General features: G+C 43.2%; 1 protein-coding gene across 1 annotated transcript in view; it reads left to right on the top strand.

Moving 5' to 3' along the window:
* F13A1 (coagulation factor XIII A chain) overlaps nt 1-16,745 on the top strand; it is a 139,846-nt gene that overhangs the window by 28,237 nt on the left and 94,864 nt on the right. The window lies entirely within an intron of this gene.

Below are 16,745 nucleotides of genomic sequence, written 5' to 3'. Positions count from 1 at the left end.
AGGATCAAGCCTGCGTCACCTGCATTGCAGGCAGAGTCTTTACCATCTGAGCCACCAGGGAAGGCCAGTCTGCATAGGAGGGCTCAGTCTTTGCCGCAGCCCTTAAGGGAGTGTAACCTTTATAAAGCACTGCTTGATGGCAGCCAGAGCCAAGCGGTGTCAGGGGGCCCTAAGACAACCCGCGAATAGCTGCAGCTCTCCTCTTTATTCTTCAGATAAGAAGAGCTTTCTTCTCATTGTCTCAGCCTCTCTGATCTTCTCTACCCTTTTCTTATCATTCCTCTCTCTTCCATTTCAGTTTCTCTCTTGCTCTTGCTATCTCTCTGTACACACGTACACGGTGTCCTGGGGGTGAGCATTTTGGTATTTCTCCTTTAGTTAGGAGAGTAACGGGAGTTATGACCCTCAGGAGGTGGGTGCAGCAAATCTCTGTCTGTCTGCAGGTGTTTCTTCACGCTTCAGAGAGCTGAGCTGGATGCTCTACATACGTGGTCCCATCTCTGGCTGAAGCTTGCCTTAGCCCTAGGCCTTTGCTGTCCTGTGGGAGCTTCTCCAGTTTTGTGTCAAACTCCTCTCCAAGTCTGTTAAAATGCTTTTACAAGGCCTCATCTCATGTCTGGTCCAGTGAATTTCTGATGCAGAAACCTCTGCTGTATCTGGCACCATGAGAAGTGGGATTTAAGATGCTATTCCCATCTGTAAAGAGCTGGCTAGAGTTGGGATGAAAATTCTACAAAGAGTTAATGAATATAACTGTACAGTACATGTTCTAGAGCTGGGCTATACCATTATCTACCAGAAGTATGTCATAAATACTGGGCGGCTGAACGGTCAGGAGGGACCCAGGATGGAGTTGAAAAGCAAGGTCTCAGGACCAGGCAAGAGTCCCTGAGGAGGGCGTCCTGAGGCACTGGGAGTTTCACAAGAGGGACTGGAAGTGTGCGTGCCCCAGGCTGGGAGGATGGGTTCTCGGAAGTCCAAGAGCTTATTGTTCTGCTGATGTACACATATTCTTTTTTTATTTGAAGATTTTTTTTAATGTGGACCATTTTTTAAAGTCTTTATTGAATTTGTTACAATATTGCTTCTATTTTATGTCTTGGATTTTTGGCCCCGAGGCATGTCGGATCTTAGCTCCCTGACTGGGGATAGAACCTCACCTGCTGCCCTGGAAGGGGGAGTCTTAACCACTGGATTGCTGGGAAAGTCCCCACATGTTTCTAATGAAGAGGGATCCTTAACTGAATCAGACCTCCCAGTTATGTTGGGGTTTGAGCCCTGCTCACTCTTGGAGGCTCCTGGAGTGATGTGGAGACAGCAGCGGTGTGGGAGACCCACGCTGGCAGGCCTGCGAGGGTTGCACCTACCTTATGGAACCAGTCTTCACTAGCTGGGATTCAGCGCTCAGGTCCTCTGCGGATGTGGAGGTGGCATCTGAATCTCTCCACAGAGGTCACCCTCCTTCCTCAACAGCCCATTTCATCACATCATGAGCCCTGAAAACCTAGCTTTTGTCAAAGACCAGAATCTCATTAACATGATCAAATGCAATTAAGTTACCATCAGTTTTTGAGAATGGTTTAAAGGGAGCTGGACAAATGGTGCAAGTCTCTGTGCTGAGAGATCAGATGATACCCACCCCCTTTATCCAGTCACCAAAAATGCCTGTGGGGAGAGGGGAGAGAAGAGATGTATTTCCCTGCTTTCCTGCTAATCTAGAGACTCTCACACTTTGAACCGTGAAACCAGCTTCACAGTTCGGGGGAGTAATGTGTAGACTGTTAATAAGATGGGTGGAATTAGCTAAGTGTTCAGATCCCCTGGGTGACAGGGTGGGCACTAAAAGAAACTTGAAACAAATGGGGGAATAAATGGGCCAGAGTCCCATCAGAGTCACTCGACCAGCCTGGAAACCAGATCTGAGATCATTCTTAGACATAGGTAATAGTTACAGTCATAATCGACGTCATCAGATGAGGAAACCGACCCAGCGATCTTCAAATGTATCAAGAATTTTGCACTGCCCACTGAGTGGCTCAGAAACACGGATGCTGGGACGTCCTGTGGACCTGCCGTCCCTGATGACCCTGAACATCTCCACACTGCACCCGTAAAAAGCCTGAGACAGCTCATTCAGGGAGCTGGTCTTAGCTTACAGCTCATGAGTGCATGCGTCGCTTCAGTTGCGTCTGACTCCTTGCGACCCCATGGACTGTTGCCCACCAGGCTCCTCTAAATATTCTCCAGGCAAGAACACTGAAGCGGGTTGCCATTCCCTTCTCCAGGGCTAACAGCTAATGACAAGATTCTAATTAATTCATTCTTGCTTAAATTTTAATGTCTGATATGACTAATTGCATTTCCTTTCATCTCCGCAATTACTCCTTATGGAAATAGTTCCCTAACACCTCAAATGAATAAATTGCCATAGTTAAATTCCATTCATTACCTACAGTTTGGAGAGGGGATGGGTTGGCTTTCGGTTCAGTGGGCCCTGAATGCTGCTGAGACCTTTTAAGAGCTCGGGTCCAGCATCCAGTCGGGGATTCTAGGACTGGCCAGTAATCGGGATCTGAATTCCACTGGTTCCTTCCTGGGGAAACAGACTAGGCAGGAGGGGCTGGGTTAAGGTGTAACCTGGGCAGGACAACTGAAAGGCCTTTAATAAGGGAGAGGGGATGGAGAAGAAGGGGGAGACATTGATATGGGTTGAATGTTTTTGTCTTCCCCGCCCACCCCCACCACCAAATTCACATGTGTTGGTATTTGAAGGTGGCATCTTTGGAGAGTAATTGGGTTTAGATGAGGTCATGAGGGTATGGCTCCATGATGGGATTTATATACTTTTAAGAGAAGGAAGGAGGCTTCCCAGGTAGCTCAGTGGTAAAGAACCCACCTGCCAATGCAGGAGACGCAGGTTCAATCCCTGGGTTGGGAAGACCCCCTAGAGCAGGAAATGGAAGCCCGCTCTAGTATTTGTGCCTGAGAAGTCCCACGTGCAGAGGAGCCTGGCGGGCTACAGTCCATGGGGTTGCAAAGAGTCAGACAGGGCTGAGCACGCACACAAGAGGAGGAAGAGAGCGGGGCTTGCTCTGCCCACCGTGTGGGGACCAGCAAGTGGGAGGCCAGGCAGAAAGAGAGCTCTCACCAGGAACCAAGCCTGCCCACACCCGGATCTTGTGCTTCACAGCCTCCGAGCTGTGAGAGACAAATGTCTGTTACTTAAGCCACCCAGTCAGTGGCATTTTGTTACAGCATCCCCCACAGGCTAAGACAGACCTCAGAGAATGAGGATCTTTGGGGCCTGATGCTTCCTGCCGTCAAGCGGCTAGAGGAAGTGTGTGCAGCACGTCATGCTGCGGTGTGACCTGGGGAGAAACACGCATGCAGGCCTCCGTGGGAAAGCAGTCGTTCGCACAGTGCTCTCAGCTCTTCCAGTGAAGGCACCATGCTTTCCATCTGGACTTGCAAGAACTACTGTTATATTTCCTTGACCAGGAAAATAGGAAGACAAACTAGCTTTCCCTCTCAACCCCGTAACCTGCTCCCAAAGGGACAAGCCATGTTTGAGGTCCAACATCTCAAAGTTAGGTTGATGTATATGCACAGAGTAGACAAGAGCCCCTGATATTCTGAAGCAATTAACAAGACAAAAACATCCCTTCTCTGACTAAAATGATGGCAGGGAAGCAGTGGAGAGACAGCTAGGGTGGCATTTTCCATCAAACAACTTTTTTTTTATTTGTGCAGCATATTTCCAAGTGATAGAAAGTGACATACTGTCTCCCTTACTTCCTTTCCATCATCTCAATCTTTTCTAACTCTCATATTTGTGAAACAAATTGCTTTAAACATGTCAAAGACACTTGAGTGGAGTGTTAGCCAAATTTTAAAAATAAAGATGATTCACAAAGACAGCATTTGTGTTTATAACCATCAATGGTAAAATTTCAAGAAAGAAATCACAGTCCTGATCATTTAGGGCACAACATAAGGTAGTCATCTTCGGAGGTTAGAAGGAAGTCTCTTTCTGGTCTGCCTCATTTCCCTAGATGTTTACGGCACAGGGAACCTGGCCTTGGGGGAGCACAGGTGCCCCTGCTTCAGGGATTCACTAAGTAGTCACCGCCATATTGATTTCTTCAAACTTGGATTCCGTTTGCCTTACTGTGCAAGGAGTTGAGTTCCTCGACATTTTGCTCCGTGTCGGTCCTATATTCTCTTGCACCTGTTGCTTCTTGAAAGGTCAAGTCATATCTTGCCCCTTGTAGAGACAGGAGGTTGCCTAGTGCAAGGCACCGAGGAGGCCTCCCTTTAGCACACACTTTTGAAGAGTTGATACCGGTCTTCCAAAGACAGAAGCTCAAAAAGCACTGCTCATCTTAAGAAATTTAAAGATCTACATCAGTGATGTTTTCTTTTTTTTTTTTTTAAAGGGGAAACTAAGCTGTAATATAAAATAAAAATTTTTTTAAAGCCAAAAATAAAAAATTTTAAAAAGGAGAATGGATATATACAAGATAATTGTACAAATGATGGCCACCCATGTTGTCCTGTTGTTTGCTAGTTAATTTTTTTATTATTATTATTTTAAAGAAACTCTGTTTTACAGAAAATTTACCAAAGTGATACAGAAAATTTCTGTTTTTCTTCTAGAACCACTTAAGAGTTTTCAACCCAATGTTTCTTCATCACTGAATTCTTTGAATACTTCAATGTGTATTTCTTATGGGCAAAGACATTCTCCTGTATAACCACCAAAATCAAGACATTATAATTGATGTGTTGTGATCATCTAATCTTCAGACCCCACTTGGGTGTCACCAGTTGTCCCAATAACATCCTTTATAGCAAGAGCATCCAGTCCAAAACATGTGTTGCATTTTGTTGTCATGTCTTGTCTCTAGTTTTCTTCAATTTGGAACACTTCTATAGTCTTTGTTGACTTCAGTTCCTTGACACCTTTGAAGATTGTAATGCATTAATTTTGTTCAGCTACTCCCAGTTTGGGTCTGTTTGCCTGATGTTTCCTTGTGATTGCAGTCAGGTTATGTGTCTTGGGCAGTAATGTCACAGAAGTGGTGCTATGTTCTTCTTGGTGAATCCTACCCAGTTGCACGTAATATTTTGTAGATCTCCTTACTGTCCCAGGGACAGAGGTGCCTGGTGGACTGCTGTCTATGTGGTCACAAAGAGTCAGACACACCTGAGTGACTGAGCGTGCACACACACAAGCAAGCACTGTGGGAACTTCGCTTGCGAACACTACATTTTATGACGCTTCTCCGTGTAATCAACGATCAGTTCATAAAGCAACTACAAACATCTATTGTAAGCAAATGAGCATCCACACGTAAATACATGCATGAACTAATAAAATACAACATGCATGGCACTCTTCCATCCTTTAAGTTCTTTCTTTGTTGTTATGTCTTTAATAAAATCATCCTTGGCTCCACTAGCAATCCACTGCTCTTGATTTATTAATCTCACATTAGTCTTCTGACTTGAATTACAGTCTCAACTTGGATATTTGGTTATGAACTGAGGACAGAAAGTATATCATATGCATCTTATATACTCACCCTCGTCACCATCAAGTTAAGTGACATGACTTTGCTTATACTAAGAATTAGTAAATATCTGTTTAAATAAGTGTTCATTGAGCATGTATTGTCGATATCCTCCTGCAGACTAATACCAATAATAAGACTGCCTCTTATTTCTTAGAAGCTTTCCATGTTGATTTTTGCTCTCCCAACAATTGGAGATGTGACATCATTTAACACTTCTTGCTATGTATCACATTCATATTTGCATTCCAAAGACAGGCACATTTTTCTTTTTTTAGAATTACCAATGATTTGTTCTTATTCCTGTTATTGTTGCCATTAAATTATTAACAAGAACCGACTGTTTTAGTGAAAATTTTATCAGAGTTCTGTTTGGCTTTTCAGCTAAACTTTTGATCTTGTCTTTGTTGGCTAATGACATTGCTTCTTAAATCTGCTAAGACCCATAACCCTCAGGCTGCCTCCGTGATGGATATAGTGCAGACAAACAGATCTTTAGCTTCACAGAACTGGGATTTGCCAAGGAGATTCGGTTCCTATCAGAGAGGCTTTGTTATGGCTTGCTTCCTGAAGCTGACTGAGAGACAGATAAGCACCATGCATCTGGTCAGTGATTCTTACTTTCACTCCAAAGTGTGTTTCCCACCACAACCCACCTCCAAACCTTCCTTGGGCTTCCAGAGCCCAGCTTGAGGATGGCAGAGCCAGAGAGATGAGCTGATATTGTTCCATAATAGTTGGAGTGAGGGGCGACTCTGGAGCATCTTTAGCTGCTTCCTTCTCTGAGTTCAGGGCTTCCCTGGTGGCTCAGTTGGTAAAGAAACTGCCTGCAATACAGGTGACCCAGGTTCGATCCCTGGGTTGAGAAGATCCCCTGGAGAAGGAAATGCCAACCCACTCTAGTTTTCTTGCCTGGGAAATCCCATGAACAGAGGAGCCTGGTGGGCTACAGTCCATGAGGTCGCAAACGTCAGATGCGACTTAAGGACTAAACCACCACCGCCACCTCTGGGTTTCTATCACAGCCAACGGCTGTAAAGATCTGTGTTATAGAAGTCCTCGCCACACCTGGTTCCTTGTGGTGGGTGATCCCAACTACAGCTTAGCATGCTGGGGGCGCATTTAAAATGTAAGCAGTTTTGTTGAAGGAATCAGTCTTATTTCACCAATAAAGAGATGATCCTATCTCCATGTTGTTGATGCTTCCTCTGAATTTTGCCCCACATCCTTTCTTCCTCTCTGTGCTGTTGGCAACACCCTAGGCCAGCGCCTGCCTTCTTATGTCTAGAGCATTACCTTGGTGGGTCATCTATGGTGTGCACTTCATAATGCTGGTCCTCATTGGGCGTGGCCTTGTTATTTTTCTGGATCACTCAAAGAGCCTTGCCCAGTGCTGGTTTCATGTATATTTCACAGAATTACACCCTACTCCAAAAATAGTTTAAGAATCTTAGTAAGGATTGAAAGTGGAATGAGGTAGATAAGACATCTTAAAGAATATAACTATCAAGAAATTACCAAAGATTCATTAAGCTTGCTATGTTCCAAGATGATACAAGTCACCAGATGTACAAAGTTAGAACAAAAGTCAATTCCTGTCCTCAAGAATCTTCCCCTTGCTTCTCTGGTTTGCTGGACAGGTAAGCCTGGCATGCTGCAGTCCATGGGGTCTCAAAGAGTCAGACAGGACTGAGCGACTGAACTGAACTGAACTGACAGCCAGAGAATTAGCACTGCCAGGAAGCTTTCTTCCTTTAGGAAACATCCAAATAAATAAATACAGATAGGTAAATACGGATAGGTAAATTTTATATATATATACATGTATGTATGTGAGAGTTGGACCATAAAGAAGGCTGAGCGCTGAAGAATTGATGCTTTCAAACTGTGGAGAGTCCCTTGAACAGCAAGGAAATCAAACCAGTCAATCCTAAAGAAATCACTCCTGAATATTCATTGGAAGGACTGATGCTGAAGCTGAAACTCCAATACTTTGGTCACCTGATGCGAAGATCTGACTCATTGGAAAAGACCCTGATGCTGGGAAAGATTGAGGGCGGGAGCAGAAAGGGGCGACAGAGATGGTTGGATGGCATCACTGACAATGGACGTGAGTTTGAGTAAGCTCTGGGAACTGGTGAAAGACAGGGAAGCCTGGTGTGCTGCAGACCATGGGTTGCAAAGAGCCAGACACGACTAAGCAACTAAATAACAACATATATGTGTGTATATACACTCACACACACATCCCACTGGCAAGGTATTAAATAGAAAGCGCAGGTTCCAAGGTCCTTAATGAATGAATCTCTGTTGAACATTTGTGTTGCCCTCGTGTTAAGTGTCATCATCCAAGATTATTTTTTTTTGCCATTTTTGATTGTTTCTTTTCTGGTGCTGTTGCTTTGTCTTTGTAGTTAGTAACCTGGTGTTTCTAAAAGTTATTCAGGGACTTATTCGGCCTTGTCCCCATGCATTCCCATTCCACTCTAAGACCGCTGACACAAGGCTTGCCTCCCTTTCCCAGGCTGCTGTGTTCACGCCTCCAGCCTTGCCACATGCATCATGCTGTCATGGTAATACTTCCAGGGCCCGTTTGGAAAGAGATGGATTATTTTGAACATGAAAGGTGTTTCTTGGGAATAAACAAATGAATCAAATGGAAAAATGAATTAACAACATGAAATTTACCTTCCCAGCTGGAGATATGATATATGCATGAGTTCCTTAGAGACAATCCTCTTATAAGAATTCACTATTAAAAAAGTCTGCAGTGATGTGGAGTCAGAGCTCAGCCTGAAATGTATTTATACATGAATGGAAAACACCCCTTGAAGGACAAAGTTTAGAACTATGAATGTTCGTTTCTTGTGAGGGACGCATGGAATTGACAACTGGTTGCCACAGGCATCTCGTTCCAGGCCTTCTAAAGCCTGTGTGATGTCCTTAATGGGACTTGGTATCTGCAAAATACTCAGTTCTGTCCAGTGACATTTACTGGACACTTACTCAGTCCAAGGCACTGGGATATTCTATGGAGTTATAAAGGCAATAAAATAACATCTTCAGCTCAGTTTAATAAGAAAAATAGGCATTTAAGTTCATAAGGAGGAAAGGTTTTATTTGGGGTTTCCTGGTGATTAATTAAAACTCTCATAATCAGATGTGTTATTATTAAGTACAGCTCAGAAAGAACCATCAGCCGCGGCCACTTGACTTACAGATGATGTGTCCAAGAGATGAGAACAGGGGTGCCCTGAGGCTCATGATTCTTCATTTCAGAGCACCAGGGGGAGTGACTGACGCGTGCCTACTTCAATTACAGGTACAGCCTCCTCCTCCCTGCTGTTCCTCCCAGGCTGTAGGTCAGAGTGAGGCGAAGTCAGAATAATTATATTAGCAACCTCATTCAACTACACCAACCATGCTGTAGGTGAATTAGTGGGCTTCCTCAACTACCTGGGACTCATCACCACATAGGATGTTGTATTTAAATGTAAATATATTCCAAGCCATTCACTTTCTAAAACATTACTTTTTTTAATGCAGCAGATTCCTCTGTGGAGCATTACCTATGCAGGGCTTTGCATGCAGGGTGTTCCCAGATCTATAAAATGAATGACTGAGACAAATTCTCCCCCAAAGTCAAAGAGGGCTGAGTTTGAGCTGGGGGTGGATTTCTCTTGCCCACCATGTGGATGACACGAAAATGAAGAGGCCATGCAACAAGCTCAGGCCCTTTGAGCCAAAGTTGGTAAAGAACAAAATCATAAAGGAATAAAATATTCTCATCCTCTTCCTCCTGGTTCCAAGCAGTGAGGTGTTAAGGCAGGTGTGTGTCTCTGTATTCACACCTATATGCTACACGTAAAGAGAGAGTCAGGTTATATGTAAAGAAGGCATGGGGACATGTGAATACAGGCATTTTGCCTTACAAGTAGTATTTGTGTGGCCTCAAAAATGATTTACAGATGAAAACAAACGTTTAAACTAAGACCATATGTTAATTTCTAGACCACTTGAGAATTTGACACCAATTTTAGTTAAGTGTGAAAGAATGCAATTGGTAATTATATTTTTTCATGGTTAATAAGTGGTTCAATTTTAAAGACTATGTTATTAAAAACAAAATGAGAATCCTTTCTGGAATATTATATTTCCTGCTTCTACTTTTCTTGCTTAGATTCTTTTTTAACACAAAAGTTACACGAATTTGTAAAAACAAAACATTTATCCAGGCATCATTCACTTTTAGCAAATGTGTGCATGGTGGTCACCTCTGGAGGGCCGAATTTCGCGTCCAGATTTGGCCAAGGGTGGCTGGTGGGCGGTCGGATGTTGACGGATGGCCGCTCAGGAGCGTGGGCTGATTGTGGTCTCAGACGTGCTGCTCCTGGAGGTGAGAGGCCATTTAGCGAAATGAAATACTACTCTGTCACAACTTCCTCGCTTGCGGTTCAATCATGGAAAATTCTTCCCCAGCGCTGTCATTGAAATCATTACACTCAGAATTAAACATGGTGTAAGGGAGCAGCCGACAAGACCCTGCGGTACTATCGACAAGCCAGGTCTTACATGAATAATCAGCTTTTGCATGCAGTGCATGTGAAAAGGCCTGCAAATCAGGGTTCTCTCTTCTCCCTTTGGAATGAATGGAATCGCTCCCTGTTCCCATTTGTCTCCAAATGCTGGTCTGGTGCCACCCAGCTCGACCCAAGGAGCAGAGCTCCTTTCTCCCTTTTGCCACTGACGTCCCCTTAGAAACCTTACAAATCCACGTCTGCTGCAGCCCAGAGACCCCTTCTGGAAGTCCCCATCTACCAGGTCTTCTTTCTTGCCACCAGTCACTAAGCCCTTGGATTCACACTTCCGCCTCACATCCCTGCAGTCCACCACTGCACGTCCCCAGCTGTCCTTCCGCCTCCAGTCCCTTCAAACCTTCCCGTTTTACTCTTCTCCTGGCTTCCTTCATCTTTGTAATCCCTCCAGCACCCTCCCCACCACCTCCACAGAAGCAGCGACCTGCAGAGAGAAGAGAATGGACTTCCCAGCCCAAAGATCTCAGTCCACGCCCTGTGTCCATCTCTGCCTGGTGATACAAAGGTCTTGTGCATGATAATCTCATGGAACCTCAGTTGCCCATCTGTAAAAATTTCCTCATAGGGACCCCAGGAAATAAAGTTTCATTCCTATCACATTATTTCCATCTCTATGTGAAGTGCCTTGGCAACACTAAACACCTTTCACAAAAATGAAATTGAATATTTTAACTGAGTCCAGTGAAACCAATAAAAAGTTATAACCAACTTCCTATGTCTTCAACACTCTCTGAGACTGAGGAATTTAACTGGGAGGTTTTAAGGCAATGAAATGTTGACCCAATCACAGTGTAGATGTTTGTTCCTGGTTTGGTAACATATTTCTCTTTGAAGGGAAAACGAGGTGATGGTATTTTCTTCTCAGCCCCAAGTCTTAGACACTGGTGGCGCTTTAGTTGCTAAGTCGTGTCCAACTCTTATGACCTCCTGGACCATAGCCTGCTAGGTTCCTCTGTCCATGGGATTTCCCAGGCAAGAATACTGGAGTGAGTTGCCATTTCCTTCTCCAGAGGATTCTTCCAGACCTGGGATCAGAGCTGTGTCTCCAGTATCGGCAGGCAGATGCTTTGCCACTGACCAACCACAGAAACCCCTTGATACAATAAAACACAAAATTCTCAGGCAGAGGTTGGCAAATTTTTACTGCAAGGATTCTGGGTTCAAATCTCAACCGCGGTTCTCATTGCATCACCCTGGTCAAGTTGCTTCATCTTCTTGTGTGTTCGTTTCCTGATCTGTCACAGTAGGATGATGACAATGCTGTTGTCCTGGGACAACAAGAGGAGCATCCTACGCAGCACGTTCATGGCTTGTCCGTCGCCTGTAAGCTCAGTGAGGACAGGAGTCTGCTTTGCTGACTCTTGTGTCTAGCGCTTAATGATGCTATTCATGCCTAGCACAGAGTGGGCAGGACTGTTGCAGGAAAAAAAGACCTCCCGACAAACTAGTCTTTAGGTTAAATCATGACTAGGTTCAAAGCCAGCGTGAACAAACATGGCTGTCCGTTTCCTTTACGTTTTTTTAATGACCTGACTTTGCTAGGTAAGAGTTAGTAGGAGTCCTTGCGATTATAACTTGAAGTATAATAATGGAAACGAGTGATCGTTGGTATTTCAGTGCTCCTGACCAGAGTGGGTGTTAGTACAGAGATGCCGCTGGAGCTCCCAGCACGTAGCTTTACATTGCTGCTGTTCTTTAGTCGCTAAGTAGTGTCTGACTCTTTGTGACCCCATGGACTGTAGCCCACCAGGTTCCTCTGTTCATGGGGTTTTCCAGGCAGCAATCCTGGAGTGGGTTGCCATTTCCTTCTCCAGGGGATCTTCTCCTGCCTCGGCAGGCAGAGTCTTTACTGCTGGGCCCCCTGGGAAGCCCACAGCTTTACGTACACTCTCGCAGTTTTTTTTTGCTGTTCTTAAAGGAGGCTGCTTATATAATTCATTTGAAAATGCCTTTCATCCTTTTTTTTTTTTAATCTAAGTCTCTCATCATGACATAGATTTTCTCTCCGAAAGTTTATTTTTACCAAACTTGTGTCATATTTAATGCTTGTATTCTAAATCCAAGTCAGTCTTTAGTGGCAACAGCTGCCGGGAGTCACTGGAATAAATGAAATATGGTCCTGTTTAGCTGGCAAGATTGCATTCGATGTTCATACTCCAGCACCAACGGGCTCTCGAAGAGCAACAGAGAAAGGGCAACCTATTCCCCGGGGCTGAGCTTGTCAGAGAGGAGCATATGCAGGAAGGATGGGGACATTTGGGACAAACTGCTTTTACAGATGGGTCATGTCCAGGCTTCCCAGACGCTGAGCCCATGTATTCCCAAGAATACCACCTAGACAACTGTCATACCTTGGCAGAAAACCGGTTTCAAACTTTATTGGATTTGTGATAATATTTATTCAGGGTGTTGATAAATGGATACTCCTACAACAGCAAAGCACCAAGGTTCTAATCTTTCTCCCAGGCTTGTGCTGCATGCATTTATTTACATTAAGATTAAGCATCTCACCGAATTACACGGTGGCAACTTATGCAGCCACCTCCTTAGAGAGCTCTGTCTGCAACAATACACCTACCAAAGCATCCTTTAAAGATCCCAGTAATTGGAGAAGCCAAAAAGAAGCATTGTTTTAATTTGTTTTCATGTAGAATTCCCTACATGGTTTATGTAAAACAATAGAAGTACGTTTCCAGTAAGTTTCTTCGGCTTACCATCAAAATAATTTTCAGACATATTAGTCTGATTTGTAATTTTCTCCATGTCTAGAATTGAATGTCTGATGCATTTTGGTGTTTGTAAATGAAACATTTGCTCCAGTTTAAAATACCTAGGGATTTGACTGTTCGGTAAACCAGACTATACACTGAACTGGAAACTAAAGAGTTAAAGAATGTTGTGAGGTTCAATACACTGCAAAGACTGTTTTTCCAGGAACCCATCGGTAAAATTTAGTTTTGATGTTGATCATGAAGTAGGAATTTAGCCAAAAATGGCAACAATAAAGAGAAAAAAGATTTGCTCTGAGATAGCTTATACATAAAGTTTGATGAGCCTGGACATATGGTACAATGCTCTGATGTTTAATTTTCTATTGAAATAATAGCTAAAAATTTGTTGTATATGAGAAATTATGTGCAAAGCATCTTATATGTATTATTTTATTTCACCATTGAGTAGTATTATTATTCTCATTTAATGACAGAGGAAAAGAGGAAAATAGAGATTTGTAAAGGCCATGTAATTTATTGTGATTATTTTATTTTTTAATTGGAGGATAATTGCTTTACAGGGCTGTGTTAGTTTCTGCCATACAACACAAATTGGACATATATATATATATATATATATATATATATATATATATCAGTTCAGTTCAGTTCAGTGTACAGTCCTGCCTGACTCTTTGCAACTCCATGGACTGCAGCACACCAGGCCTCCCTGTCCATCACCAACTGCCAGAGATTGCTGAAACCCATGTCCATCGAGTCAGTGATGCCATCCAACGATCTCATCCTCTGTCCATCCCTCCTCTTCCTGCCTTTAATCTTTCCCAGAATCAGGATCTTTTCTAAGGAGTCAGTTCTTTGCATCAGGTGGCTAAAGTGTTGAAGCTTTAGTGTCAATCCTTCCAATGAATATTCAGGACTGATTTCCTTTAGGATGGACTGGTTTGATCTCCTTGAGGTCCAAGGGACTCTCAAGAGTCTTCTCCAGCATCACAGCTCAAAAGCATCAATTCTTTGGTGCTCAGCTTTCTTTACAGGCCAACTCTCACATCCATACATGACTACTGGAAAAACAGTAGCCTTGACTAGATGCACCTTGGTCAGCAAAGTAATGTCTCTGCTTTTTAATATGCTATCTAGGTTGGTCATAGCTTTTCTTCCAAGGAGCAAGTGTCTTTTAATTTCATGGCTGCAGTCACCATCTGCAGTGATTTTGGATCCCCCAAAATAAAGTCTGTTACTGTTTCCATTGTTTCCCCATCTATTTCCCATGAAGTGATGGGACCAGATGCCATGATCTTAGTTTTCTGGATGTTGCATTTTAAGCCAGCCTTTTCACTCTCCTCTTTCACTTTCATCAAGAGGCTCTTTAGTTCCTCTTTGCTTTCTGCCATAAGGGTGGTATCATCTGCATATCTGAGGTTATTGATATTTCTCCTGGCAATCTTGATTCCAGCTTGTGCTTCATCCAGCCTGGCATTTCACATGACCTGCTCTGCATATAAGTTAAATGAGCAAGGTGACAATATACAGCCTTGTCATACTCCTTTCCCAATTTGGAACCAGTGTGTTGTTCCATGTCCGGTTCTAACGTTGCTTCTTGACCTGCATACAGATTTCTCAGCAGGCAGATAAGGTGGTCTGGTTATCCCATCTCTTTAAGAATTTTCCACAGTTTGCTGTGATCCACACAGTCAAAGGCTTTGGCGTAGTCAATAAAGCAGAAGTAGATGTCTTTCTGGAATTCTCTTGCTTTTTCTGTGATCCAGCAGATGTTGGCAGTTTGATCTCTGGTTCCTCTGCCTTTTCTAAATCCTGCTTGAACATCTGAGGTTCTCAGTTCACGTATTGTTGAAGCCTAGCTTGGAGAATTTTGAGCATTACTTTGCTAGCGTGAGATGAGTACACTTCTGTGGTACTTTGGACATTCTTTGGCATTGCCTTTCTTTGGGATTGGAATGAAAACTGACCTTTTCCAGTCCTGTGGCCACTGCTGAGTTTTCCAAATTTGCTGGCATATTGACTGCAGCACTTTCACAACATCATCTTTTAAGATTTGAAATAGCTCAACTGGAATTCCATCACCTCCACTAGCTTTGGTCATAGTGATACTTCCTAAGGCCCAGTAGACATCGCATTCCAGGCTCTAGGTGAGTGATCACACCATTGTGGTTATTTGGGTCATGAAGATCTTTTTTTGTATAGTTCTTCTGTGTATTCTTGCCACCTCTTCTTAATATCTTCTGCTTCTGTTATGTCTATACCATTTCTGTCCTTTATTGTATCCATCTGTGCATGAAACATTCCCTTGGTATGTCTAATTTTCTTGAAGATATCTCTAGTCTTTCCCATTCTATTGTTTTCCTCTATTGTTTTCTTCTATTTCTCTGCATTGATCACTGAGGAAGGCTTTCTTATCTCTCCTTGCTATTCTTTGGAACTCTGCATTCAAGTGGGTATATCTTTCCTTTAACCCTTTGCCTTTCACTTCTCTTCTTTTCTCAGCTATTTATAAGGCCTCCTCAGACAACCATTTTGCCTTTTTGGATTTCCTTGTTTTGGGGGACAGTTTTGATCACTGCCTTCTGTACAATGACAAGAATCCAACCATAGTTCTTCAGGCACTCTGTCTATCAGATCTAATCCCTTGAATCTACTTGTCACTTCCACTGTGTAATCATAGGGATTTGATTTAGGTCATACCTGAATGGTCTAGTGGTTCCCTACTTTTTTCAATTTAAGTCTGAATTTTGCAATAAGGAGTTCATAATCTGAGACACAGTCAGCTCCCAGTCTTGTTTTTGCTGACTGTATGGAGCTTCTTCATCTTCAGCTGACAAGAACATAATCAATCTGATTTCGGTATTGACCATGTGGTGATGTCCATGTGTAGAGTCCTCTCTTGTGTTGTTGGAAGAGGGTGTTTGCTATGACCAGTGCATTCTCTATGCAAAACTCTATTAGCCTTTGCCCTGCTTCATTTTATACTCCAAGGCCAAACTTGCTTGTTACTCCAGGTATCTCTTGACTTCCTACTTTTGCATTTCAGTCCCCTATGATGAAAAGGACATCTTTTTTTTTTTTTTTTTTGGTGTTAGTTCCCATGGACAGAGGAGTCTGGCGGGCTACAGCTCATGGGGTTGCAAACAGTCGGACAAGACTCGAATTCAAAAGTATATATATATATATACACATACTTTACATATGTATTTACATATATATGTATATACACACATATATATATACACACACACACACACACACACCTATATCTCCTCTTCCTCTTAAGCCTCCCTCCCAACCCATGCCATCACACCCTCTTTTAATTTGCCAGAGATTGCAAAGGTAATAAGTAGCATAGCCAAGATTCAAACCTAAACAATTTGCCTCTGGAGCCTGAATTCTTGCCCAAGACATAAGCCTAAATTTACTAAATACAACATTGGCAGTAAACATGTTTCAGTTAAATACAAAATGAATTACATATGGACAACTTATAAATGGAGTTCTATTATAAGTAGTATAAACAAATAATGAAATTGCATTCAGAATGCACAAAAACACTTGCCTTATGCCCCTTATGTGTGTGAATTCACTTCAGTCGTGTCCGACTGTTTCCAGCCCCATGAACTGTAGCCCGCCAGGCTCCTCTGTCCGTGGGATTCTCTGGGCAAGACTGCTGGAGTGGACTGCCGTGTCCTCCTCCGGAGGATCTTCCCGACCCTGGGCCGGAACCTGGCTCTTTCATGTCTCCTGCCTTGGCAGGCAGCTTCTTCACCACCAGAGCCACGTGGGAAGCCCTGATGCCCCTAAAAGAGCTGTTCTAAGTCTTTAGAGAGCAGAATTTC

This window comes from Cervus canadensis, chromosome 28 (assembly GCF_019320065.1).
Source record: "Cervus canadensis isolate Bull #8, Minnesota chromosome 28, ASM1932006v1, whole genome shotgun sequence".
NCBI lineage: Eukaryota > Metazoa > Chordata > Mammalia > Artiodactyla > Cervidae > Cervus > Cervus canadensis.
This window is presented reverse-complemented; position numbering and strand designations above follow the sequence as displayed.